Here is a 13,415-nt window from a genome sequence, read left to right as displayed (position 1 = left end):
TTTAACATAAATCTTGCTTTCAGCATAAATCTGGTTTTGAGCATAAATCTGGTTTTTCAGCATAAATCTGGTTTTTCAGCATAAATCTGGTTTCACAGAACAAAACAGATCTTTATAAATTTCCCTCAAGGCTACCAACCGATAACATCAGAGGATTGTATACATGTAACAAATAAATATATATACTCATGCATCATGACCTCAAAATTAATGTCTCTATAGTATATACAGACATAAATAGATACAAAGTTTAATATCAGTAACAGAAAATCATGCACAACAAATAGGTTTTCTGGATGAATAGTTGCTATTTATAGTGTTATTGAATTCACAGTTTTACATATGGAACACAGCCTCTGGCTATCATCCTTATTAACTCTACATTTTCTGTAAATTCTGAACACAGTAACTTGTATAGCTTTAACAATTACAAGTGAGATATTTGATGTACAACCTTGCTATACAAAATGTTCATTTCCTTTTATAAGTTAGACAGCAAATAGCTTAATGTATCATTGTATTGTACTTGTTATCAGCCAGTGGTAAAGCGCTGGCTTGATGCGTGGTGGGTTTAGGATCGATCCCCGTCAGTGTCCCCATTGGGCTATTTCTCATTCCAGCCAGTGCTCCACAACTGGTGTAACAAAGGCTGTGGTATGTACTATCCTATCTGTGGGATGGTGCTATAAAAGATCCATTGCTGCTAATCGAAATGAGTAGTCCATGAAGTGGCGACAGCAGATTTCCTTCACCATAATATGTCTGACGCCATATAACCATGAATAAAATGTGTTGAGTACGTTGTTAAATAAAACATTTCCTTCACCATAATATGTCTGACGCCATATAACCATAAAAAAATATGTGTTGAGTACATTGTTAAATAAAACATTTCCTTCACCATAATATGTCTGACGCCATATAACCATAAAAAATATGTGTTGAGTACATTGTTAAATAAAACATTTCCTTCACCATAATATGTCTGACGCCATATAACCATAAAAAAATATGTGTTGAGTACATTGTTAAATAAAACATTTCCTTCACCATAATATGTCTGACGCCATATAACCATAAAAAATATGTGTTGAGTACATTGTTAAATAAAACATTTCCTTCACCATAATATGTCTGACGCCATATAACCATAAAAAATATGTGTTGAGTACATTGTTAAATAAAACATTTCCTTCACCATAATATGTCTGACGCCATATAACCATAAAAAATATGTGTTGAGTACATTGTTAAATAAAACATTTCCTTCACCATAATATGTCTGACGCCATATAACCATAAAAAATATGTGTTGAGTACATTGTTAAATAAAACATTTCCTTCACCATAATATGTCTGACGCCATATAACCATAAAAAAATATGTGTTGAGTACGTTGTTAAATAAAACATTTCCTTCCTTCCTTGTACTTGGTATTAGTACAAATGGAATGGCCTAGTACAGTTTCTAGCCCTTTCACTTCAAAATCAATAAAATATGTTTCAACATCAAGCTCCGATATATTTATCTTTGACAACTGTTAGGATTACCTAATAAGATCATTACAGTAACAACTAACAACAATAGCAACTGTCCACAAAATAATTACCTTTAATTATATTTTAAAAACCATTTACCTGTTCGTTTTACAAGTATATCCGAGCAAAATTAACTAGATAGTACAGCCTGCTTTATACTTTCACTTACAGACCTGTCCTGCATTCAAATGATGAGAGCAGTCCATAGTATTATGAAACTATCAATAATAACATGTGCAGGTTTTTGTGTGTGCATAACCTTAAATTAAATAATGTGTTAGGACTGGAACCAATCAAATCCTTAGCTGATGCTGTATGAACTGCATACACCTGTGTGTTTCAATCAACAGGTTGTCAACAATAATTATATTACTGTTTGTAATAATAACTGTACCTTAATTACACCGTGTTAGCACCTTATTATTGATTCTTGTCATGTGCGATATATTACACCATCGTGTGATACTGCTGATAGTCCACACACCAAACCACAGCATAATTACCAGAAAACTCACTTTTTATTTGCTGTATGTAATACACGTCACACAAAATAATACAAATTGTAAGTGATGTGTACCTGTTTGCCTAATTGTTTATTGGTGAGTGAAGTAATTAAGCTGCAATTTTTTGTTGTTGTGTAGGGGTGAATTTTTTGGACAAAGTGACCCTTTATCACCAAGATCAAGATTGTATTAATTTTGTCAAAGTGGACCTATTAATATATGTGGTAGTGTGTTCTAAAACAATTTTTCTCTTCAGAGGTGGTTAGGCAAATTAAATGTTTGGTGTAACTGAACATCAGTGTAATTTGTAGCAAATTTGTCATAATATATATTTTAAAGTACCCCTAATTGTTTTTTAACAATGAATAAGTTTTGATTTAAAAAATTCGTTACTGACCCCCTGAGAAAAGTGTGATTAAGTTAGAGAAACCTCTCTACATGAACCAGTAGCCATGGTGAAGGTTACTACTGTAGATACAATCTCAACATTTCATATCTTGGTAATCAGAGAAGCAGGAAAATTGTGCACAAAAAAAACATGTATAATTATTACTACAGTATTAACAATAGGAACATTGTGTAAGCTATTTTCTACATGCAAGCGTAATGCAATATTTAATCTCAATAATTACACGGTTAGTTAAGTAAAGCATATATATTGCATTAAAGTCCTACCGTATATGATTTTAAAGGAAATGTTACGTTTTGCACACCTGTTGTACAGGAATTAAATTAAAAAAAGTAAAAGCTGTTTAACAATTAACTAGTTGTTAGTGGGGATGTAGAACATGCCTGTATCTGATCCCCACAATCAGAGTAATACTTAATATTTCTAAATTTATGCTCTATAAGAAAATATTAAACAGCTATTCCTAAGAGAAGATTGACATTACATTATCGAGAGAGAAAATTATGTTCCCCCGATGAAGGTGATGTGATGCTGTCAAAACATTGAAATATAGTGATGTAGTCTCTAAATATGGTTTTAGTCAATGGATGTTTTGGGTTGTTGCTTTTTACTTTGTTTCTGATTAATAACAAAGAGGTATGTGTGTGTTGGGAAGACAATTCTATAATGGGAAGCAGGGCAATATATCCTAAGAGTGGTTGGAGTTCTTTATTCCCATCATAATTTCAAAATGACACAAACAAACATGGTTTCAAATGTCACAGAATTAACTGTAACACCATTTGCAACTGACCCCTAAGCATTTGCAACTGACACACCAAACATTTGCAACTGACACATCAAGCATTTGCAACTGACACATCAAGCATTTGCAACTGACACCCCAAAGATTTGCAACTGACACCCCAAAGATTTGCAACTGACACCCCAAGCATTTGCAACTGACACACCAAACATTTGGAATTGACACACCAAGCATTTGGAACTGACACACCAAGCATGTGCAATAGTCACGCCAAGCAGTAACAATTAACACCCCGATATTTTACAACTTAACATCTCAATCATTTACCCCAAGTATGTACAAATGACACCCTCCCTTCCAAGCATTTACAACCGACTCCCCCACTGAATCAACACTAAGTAGCTAACATTAATTACTACTTACCTGAATACCCCAATGTCTTATTTCAAAACAATATTGTCATCAGGTATAGGAAATGAATGGTAACAGGCCTCATCAACAAAATTAAAACTTTATTTATTTATACTGGTCAGTATGCCTTGTGTTTTCAGCCGATCACACTTTCTATATTGTCATATATCTAACTGTGTATTCTCGAGTATTCATCTCATCACATGGCCTGTATATTTCTCCTCCAGCTGTGCACAGAGTTTATTGATTCCATTAGGCTCCGTCCGACATGAAGTAAATAGTGGTATATCTCTTATGACACAAATTAATGTTCGGGAATGCCCCTGGAACACAGTCCTCACAGGAAATACACATCTATTGATTGTACGTTTCACAATGTTCTCCATCAGTCGCACAAGGGTAAAACAAAATCAAAACTGCATGGGTTAAAAAAAAAGAGAGAAAAAAGAAATGTTTTATTTAACAATGCACTCAACACATTTTAATTAAGGTTATATGGTGTCGGACATATGGTTAAGGACCACAGAGATAATTGGAGAGGAAACTCACTGGCGCCACTTAATGGACAACTCTTTTTGCACAAGGGTTAAAAAAACATCTATGCTCCATGGGTGAAAAAACCTGAAATGTTTTATTTAATGATGCACTCAACACATTTTAATCATGGTTATATGGCGTCGGTCATATAAAGGACAACAGACATAATTAGAGAGGAAATTTCCTGGTGCCACTCTTTTTGCACAAGGGTTAAAAAATACATTTATGCTTCATGGGTAAAAAAAAAAGGAAGAGAAAAAAAAGGTTTTATTTAATGACACACTCAACTCATTTTATTTATGGTTATATGGCATCAGACATATGGTTAAGGACTACACAGATAATTAGAGAGGAAACTCAAAGATGCCACTTAATGGGCTACTGATTAGCAGCAAGGGATCTTTTATATGCATCATCTTACAGACAGAATACATAATATGGTCTTTGTTACACCAGTCACGGTGCACTGGTTAGAAAGAGAAATTACCCAATGTGCACACCGAGGGGGATCGATCCCAAACCAACCGAACATTAGATAAGCACTTTACTACTGAGCTATTTCCGACTGCCAAAAAGGATGAGAATGTTTGATTAATGATAAGCAGTTATTTTAACACTTGATCACGAGAAAGGTTGCTGCCTTAGCTTTTGATATACAGTCATGGACCATCGATTAAGTCCATCAAGGTCAATCTATCCTGCAACCCACTGTATCTTAGGCAAGCACTCTACCACTGATATGAGCACAAAGACGTACAAGTTGGGATGAGGTCAGGTAGAGGGTAGTAACAATTGCAGTACCAACGCGGGTTTTTTCAGGACAAAGAGCAGATCTTTCTAATAAACTGTATTCTTTGGGGAGGGGGTTATTATTACCTGAGGTGAGTTAAATGTTTGCTACTATGTATGAGGTTGGTTTCTCTAACTTTTAAGTCTGGTTCAGGTATGATCACATTTCCACCTGCTTGTCAGTCCCTCTATTTAAACATCATTCTGCTACAACCTTTGCCATATTTTGTGATAAATTTACATGTTTATTTTTGTTATCTATTTATACTCTATATGGACTGATTAAAGCACTTACGTTGTCACAAATATCCAATCAAAAGTGGGGGTATTTTTTTTAATTATACACTCTGATTAAAGCACTAACATTATTACAAATATTCTATCAAAGTTTTTTTCTGCTTAAAGTAGGGCCCACAGAGTATATTTGAGGGGGGGGGGGGGGGGAGGCGGGCACTACCAGTCCATTAGCCTGAGGGACGGAAATTTAAGGTACAATTCTATGAGAATTTTTTTTATTTTATGTGTTCAGTTCTGGTATTTTAGCATTCCGAGCATAATAAGGGAGAAAAGTACGGAGAGGGAGCTATGGTCACTGCATCCCTCTGTTTTGCAGACCTGTAAAAGCACTTACAAATATCCAGGCAAAGTTTATTTCTAATGTTCATTACCTGTCACAATTATCATATGTCATTCCAGTGACTGGTTTAAGTAAATAACAATGTCTCTCTTACGACATGACTTAATGTTCCGGTGTTCCCTGCAATCAATGTCGCATGCATGCTGCATCTATACAGCTATTGATTTGTGTATGTCAAGCATGTGGTAAATGCTTAATGGCCTTTCACATGAATCGATTCTTCAATAAATTTAGAGAAGCGATCACCATAAAATATTTTTTTTACTGTTCAGACCACTGACCAATGCATATAAACATTATCTCTAATTAGTACAGCTTAACCTTTGTTTCATGACTATCAGCAGGCAAAAAAGAATACGATTCGATAGGAAATGTTTTGGTTTTTTAAAGGCACCCAAGTTATTGCTAAATTTTGGTGTCCAAATATGATTTTTGCAGCACTTGGTCCAGACAGTGAAAGAAAATCTTACTGCCAACACAGGCTACTCCTAACAAATAGCAGTAAATGATCTTTTACACGTACCTGGTATGTATATTCTTACAACAGTTTTGTCTAATGACTCCACTAGAGCACATTGATTTATTAATCATCAGCTACTGGATGTACAAAATTTGGTAATTCTGACATACAGTCTTAGAGAGGAAACCCACTACATTTTTCCATTAGTAGCAAGGATCTTTTATATACACCATCCCAAACATGTTGCACTGGCTGGAATGTGAAATAGCCAAATAGGCAAGCACTTTACCAATGGACTACATCCTGCCCCTACTTATATACAGAAAAACACACAGCATGTCCATCAGGACACTGGTTGGAATGGGAAAAAATCCAAGGGATTCACCAAGAAGAACTGACCTCAGGTACATGATCTACCATTGAGCTACATCCCACCTTCTCCAAGTAACTCACACTGGTGTCATGAGCGAGGCAAAGGGGCCATTCTACCCCCAGTTATAACTCGCTTTTTCCACCACAACCTTTTATATAATTTGTTTGTCGCCCCATAACGCAGCTCATAAACAGTGTGGGTGCACCACGACCCCCACAATATAAAATCCTAGCTATGCTAATGGTAATCCAATGGATCCACCAAGAAGAATTGATCCTTTGACCACTCGCACCTCAGGTGAGTCCTCTACCACTGAAATACAATCAGCTTCCTAGTATGTTGAAGGCAAAGGCAGAGGTCATTGTATTTTATAATGAATAACAAAAGAATCCTAATCAGCACCTCAACACATTCTTTAATCAATGCCTATTAGATCTGAAATTTGTTTATATATATGAAATTTGATGATTTTAAAAATAAATGAACTTTGTAAATTCTTATTTCGAATTGTGTCCTACCTTTACTCTTTTATATATATACTCAACAAAATAAATTAAGGGCCAGTAGATATTTTGGACAGAGTTTTGTTCATATTATATTATTTCAACAAGTGTTGACCAGATATGATTTCTAAACAGTGCGTGAGTAAATTGCAACTCATGGTGCACACAAAAATCGTGCACAGGGCAGTTAGTTCGTGAATATCCCAACACATGTTGCAAATTCGGCTGTTGTTAATTTCATTTTATGGCAATCCCGTATGACCCACATCCTTTTGCTTGCTGTTTTTTGCTGTTTAAATCGGAACAATGCCACAACGTCGTCACCAAACAACCGAAGATACTGCTAGAGCCATTGGTTTATTGCAAGCTGGTTCATCCCAATGTCAGGTTGGAAATTGGTTTGGCGTTAGTCACAGTGTAATCGGTAGATTATGGAATAAGTTCCAAAACATTGGAACTGTCAAAAGACGACTGCAAACTGGTTGTCCAAAGAAAACTACAGCTTCTCAGGACCGACAAATCACGTTGATGGGCAAAATGAAACCATCTGTCTTCAGCTACAGACCTATACGTCATTCCAAATGGAAGTTTGACTGCTATGAGATACCGAAATGAGATCCTTGATCCAATTGTTCGACCGTATGCTGGTGCTATTGGAGATGGGTTCCTGTTAATGGACGATAATGCCACACCTCATCGAGCAAGATTGGTGAATGACTATCTCAACAGGGAAACAATTCAATGTATGGATTGGCCAGCTTACTCACCTGACCTCAACCCAATAGAGCATGCTTGGGACATTCTTCAACAAAGAATTTCTAAGCGACTACAAAAAATACACTTCAAGAACTTGCAGACTCCTTGTAAGAAGAATGGCACCAAATTCCTCAAGCCGAGTTTTGAAATTTGGTACAAAGCTTCCCAAGGTGATGCCGAGCAGTAATTCAAGCACGTGAGGTCACACACGCTATTGACAGTAATTTCCTGAACGGAAAAGTGTTATTGTTTGAAGAGTTGTTCTGTTTCAAATCATTGTCAGTCACTATTTTTTTTACTTTTTCAATGTCAATTTGCCATACAACTAGCAGTCTCAACAGAGAATAAAAGCTCCAAATTTGTATGTTTTTATAACAATAAAAACAAATAAAGTTTGTATCATATTACAACAAAAAATTTCGAAATATCTACTGGCCCTTAATTTATTTGGTTGAGTATATATACAACCACAAGATTACACCCGAGGTTGTTATTTTGGGATATGAGGTTGTTAAATAAAAACACATTTATATATACACAGTGAAAGCTGTCTAAACTATATCACACTGGAGATCTAAATTTGGACAGGATCCGGTGTTTGCAGGGTCGCTTTTAATATGGGACCGTGAAACGTGGCCGGTTTTGACTGGATTCTGGTTTGCTCAGGGTCCGGTTTAGAGAGGTTTCACTGTATATGGAATCGGACAAAGAGCACACTGTACTAGCCTGTTACACAGACAAACCGCGTAGGCTGACCGCAACTGTGTACATAGAATCCTAGCTTTACAGTCTCTCTGGATGCCACCTTAATCTCTAAAATTATTTAATACCATAGGAGCTCATAGCAATAATATTATAGGATGGCACTAAACTGGGATGGGTCAGAAATATTTATTGTGAATTTTGAAACAAGTACTACATCAGTAGTCAAAATACTGCCATCCCGATAATTGTTTTCCAGACAACATCACCACTGGCACTTGCAGCTTGCTAGACCAAATATCCGACAGGAATTGCAGCCAATTTCCACCTCTGTATATTTAGCATAAAACAGCATGATCACTAGAAAAACGAGTCACTTACATGGTACTAAGCATGAAGAAACCCCCAAGAATACAATGCATACTGATGGATCTGTCCTTTACAAAAAAAAAGGTGGTTATTTAACAGAAACATCCAGTTTAGTGTACTGCAACCTTTACACTTAACAAACTAAATGAGAGCAAAAAGGAACAACTGCTTATCTGACAAAGTAATTTATGGATAGAGATCGGTGATGTTAATAAAACAAAACACAGATGTTACATCTGTCATCACAACTCCCATTCTGAGTGAATTCATACATCATCATGCACTGTCTGTGACACCAAACAAGCCATTGTTCCACCAGGGTGAGGGGTACAAGGTTACAACAAATATGACAATAATGTCCCTGTTTATAGGACATTGCTACATTAAAAATATTCAGTGATGTTTATTATTGTTATCATGGGCCGATTATCAGTTTTTACACTTTCTGGTTGCTGTTTTCAGTATCATGGGATTTTAAATCAAAGTAATGTAATATAAATCAAAATAATGAATGAATATTTAATGATACTCCAGCACAAAAATACATATCGGCTATTGGGTGTCAAACAAAGGTTAGCACATGAATAAGATTACTTACACCAAAAACAAAGCAAATGAATTAGATTACTTACACCAAAAACAAAGCAAATGAATTAGATTACTTACACCAAAAACAAAGCAAATGAATTAGATTATTTACACCAAAAACAAAAGGTATATATTATAATTATGTAAAACCACAGTGTAAAGAACTGTGGGGGGAAAGGTACAATACAATACAAAAATCTAATTATTAAAATAATTATTAACTCTGGTAGTACGATTAACTCTGGTAGTATATGTGACACCCTAATATTTTCATACTGCACCTTGGGTCACCCTCCCACCCACCCCCAGTTCTTTTACCCCAGATACAGCCCTGGTAAAGTTCATGGCACATCATATGAAATAGAAAGATATTAACACTAACAGCACCTGAATAAAGTGTGCAACACAAATGTAATGTTCTATTGAGAATATTTTATTGATTCTGCAGGAATTGGCTTGATTTCCACAACAAAGCCACCGCATATAGACAGCTATGCCGACCATAGTAAATCCCTGGTGACTGATTCCATGTGCAGGGAAATGGTTCAGGTTTCAGACAAGCATGGCAATGTGTTACATGTGGGAGATACACAATGTAACACTGTGAAATAATCTCTAGCAGACACAATGTAATATTATGAAATAATATATAGGAGATACACAGTGTAACACTGTGAAATAATCTCCAGGCATACATAATGTAATATTATGAAATAATATATAAGAGATACACAATGTAACTGTGAAATAATCTCTAGCAGACACAATGTAATATTATGAAATAATATATAGGAGATACACAATGTAACACTGTAGAATAATCTCTAGTAGACACATGTAATATTATGAAATAATATATAGAAGATACACAATGTAACAATGTGAAATAATCTCCAGGCAGACACAATGTAATATTATGAAATAATATATAGGAGATACACAGTGTAACACTGTGAAATAATCTCCAGGCAGACACAATGTAATATTATGAAACCATAATGTAGGAGATATATATTGTAATACTATGAAATAAATCTCAGGCAGACACAATGTAATATTATGAAATAATATATAGGAGATGCACTATGAAATAATCAGTTTTACTGATTGCAAAATAACTGTTTATTATGTATTGTATAACAATGTTATCATAAAACTGGGTTATTGTATAAAAATATCATTATTAATATTTCAAGAGGTTATAACTGGTATTCTGGTATGTTCCTTAAAATATTTTTATATTGTTAAAATGACAATTTGTATACCATACAATTTTTTGCTTTGAATATGAAAACTCATTAACCAATGCCTTTCTGGACATTGTAATGCCTTTTAGTATCTCAATACAGATTTTTGTCTCAAATAATTTTCTATGTATGAATTTATTATTTCTTTCAATGGCCAAACACCATTTGAAATAATTTGGCTACTCATCATTCCAAATGTATTTATCCATAAAATGCTATATATTTAAAGCATGTTAAGGTAAAATAATGTTTAAAACCCCCCAGAAAAAGCAAGACGGAACAAACAGAAGTCTTACTAGGGCTGAAAACTGAGGCTAGTCGGTTGAAAATAATGGTCCACATCAACACATTACTGAATGCAGCAGATATATGTACAATGTATACAAATCAATAACACGTAATTATTATATACATGTATATATAATACAGAAGAGTAGCCCATACCCATGTAATATCACATACTACTGCAGAAATTGATTATCTGACACAGCTAATTTCATCATGTTTATTTGCCAGCGCTTAGTCAGACAGAAAAAGCAAATACCAGCATAATCAGCTTAAGAATATTGATAATAGAACACAATCAGATTCAGTAATTGGAAAATATGTAGTATCACTGGTCAAATATAAAGTAACAACTATGGTACATGTCTGTGGCATGGGTGGGTGGCTGGGTGGAAGGACCAATAGATGGATGGATGGATGGATGGATGGATGGATGGATGGATGGATGGGGGGATGGATGGATGGGGGGATGGATGGATGAATGGATGAATGGATGGATGGAGGGATGGAGGGATGGAGGGATGGATGGAGGGATGGAGGGATGGATTGTTGGATGGACAGAAAAGACTATCAATAGTAAACATTAATAATGAAGTTAATACAAACAGCATGGGTGGATGGATGGATGGATGGATGGATGGATGGGTGGATGGATGGATGGGTTATGAATGGGTGGATTGATATGAGATGGATGAGATGGGATTGATAGATGTGTGAAATGGATGGATGGATGTGAGTGGGTGCGTGGATGGATGGATAGATGGATGGATGGATTGATATGGGATGGATGGATGGATGGATGAGATGGGTGAAATGGATGGATGGATAGATGGATGAGTGTGAGTGGGTGGGTGGTGAATAGATGGATGGATGGAATGATATGGGATGGATGGATGGATGGATGAATGGATGGATGGGTCGATAGAAGGATGGATGGAATGATATGGGATGGATGGATGGATGGAAGGATGGATGGATGGAAGGATGGATGGATGGAGGAACAGATTGACTAATTGAATACTATCATATAATGGTAGATGCACCAGTAAATAAAATTGTTGGATACCAATAGTAAACACTAGTTAATTCATTCACAACTGGCTGACTACCGGATGACTAAGCGTTACACATCTGATAGCCTGTAGCAGATCTGAGTATGTATGTAACACAGACGTGGTCTGTATGATAAGTATATCACAAACAGCTTACAGTCCAAACAGCCATAGCAGTTATCTGTTTCAGCTTCATAATCATCAATACATTACAAGCATCAGCCAAAATTTCCCCAAAAAACCCCATCCCTCCAAAAACCTCCATGTAGTTACAAATTAATTTTTCATGTTTATGTTGTCTATGAGGAAATAATGAAAACAGACCTGGCCCCTCTTTTATTTTTGGTCAAATAATATATATTAGAGAATACAAAAAAAATGCAAACTTATTCCATCCACCTCTCAAGGACCTTTAAATTAAATTTTCAAAAACAAAAACAGGTTTTTGGCCCCATCTATTAAAAAATCTAGGATCCGCGCCTGGAAAAGGTGTAAAATACAGAAAGATTAGATTGTTTGTTGTCAAGTTCAAACCCATTTTTTTTATCATTATGTAGGATCTATTTTCCACCCTCCTTCCACTCCCCAACAGGTGATCAATTCAGGATGAACCCACAACTGTATGTTTGACTTTATCTATCATCTGTTAATTAAACAGTGATGATCTGTTTTTAAAGAAACACTCCTTTCTTTTAATCACAACTAATAAGTATAGAAAACAGTTCCCAACCAGTGTGTTACTACCGCCCACAGACAGAAAAATTTAATATTCATACTAATAAGTATAGAAAACAGTTCTCAACCAGTGTGTTACTACCGCCCCCAGACAGAACAATTAAATATTCACCAGTAATAAGTATAGAGAACAGTTCCCAACCAGTGTGTTACTACCGCCCCCAGATAGAACAATATTCACCAGTAATAAGTATAGAAAACAATTCCCAACCAGTGTGTTACTACCGCCCCCAGACAGAACAATTAAATATTCACCAGTAATAAGTATAGAAAACAGTTCCCAACCAGTGTGTTACTACTGTCCCCAGACAGAACAATTAAATATTCACCAGTAATAAGTATAGAAAACAGTTCCCAACCAGTGTGTTACTAGACAGAACAATTACAGGTAAACAACAGTCCATCTGTTTGTGTTAGTACACTGGTGTATCTATCTAGTTGTTAACCTGTGAGAATGTCAGGTCATTATTCCTACCTGAACAAACGAGACTGGCCATCCTGCTGGTGCCATACAGAGGTTATCAGGAATTAATACTGGCTAAAGTTCAATGGGAGGGGGCAGGTTTTGCAGAATCTGTTTATAGTCCTTTCCATTTCCCACTAGTACATTATATTAGTGAAATACATATGAAGATTTTTAAGACAGAGCTTGCAATCACAGTGAGAGGGTGGAAATTCTCCCACCACCACAACCTTTTTAAAAATATCAGTGTTGTTAAGAAGTGCCCTTTTCGTTTATATGGAGAACACTGTATATAGCATTGTGTCCATTCTTC

General features: G+C 35.6%; 1 protein-coding gene across 4 annotated transcripts in view; it reads right to left on the bottom strand.

The window, feature by feature from the left end:
- Positions 1–13,415, bottom strand: part of LOC121367436 — a 47,903-nt gene that overhangs the window by 32,859 nt on the left and 1,629 nt on the right. Inside the window, exon 1 of one of the 4 annotated variants that reach the window (XM_041491605.1) lies at positions 3,619–3,763. The exons of 2 other annotated variants lie outside the window; for them this stretch is intronic. The gene's annotated coding sequence lies outside the window, so the exon portion shown is untranslated. Of the gene's footprint in view, positions 1–1,637; positions 1,760–3,618; positions 3,764–13,415 lie in introns of those variants that run through there. One more of the 4 variants, XM_041491603.1, reaches the window with a different exon arrangement.

This window comes from Gigantopelta aegis, chromosome 3 (genome assembly GCF_016097555.1).
Source record: "Gigantopelta aegis isolate Gae_Host chromosome 3, Gae_host_genome, whole genome shotgun sequence".
NCBI lineage: Eukaryota > Metazoa > Mollusca > Gastropoda > Neomphalida > Peltospiridae > Gigantopelta > Gigantopelta aegis.
This window is presented reverse-complemented; position numbering and strand designations above follow the sequence as displayed.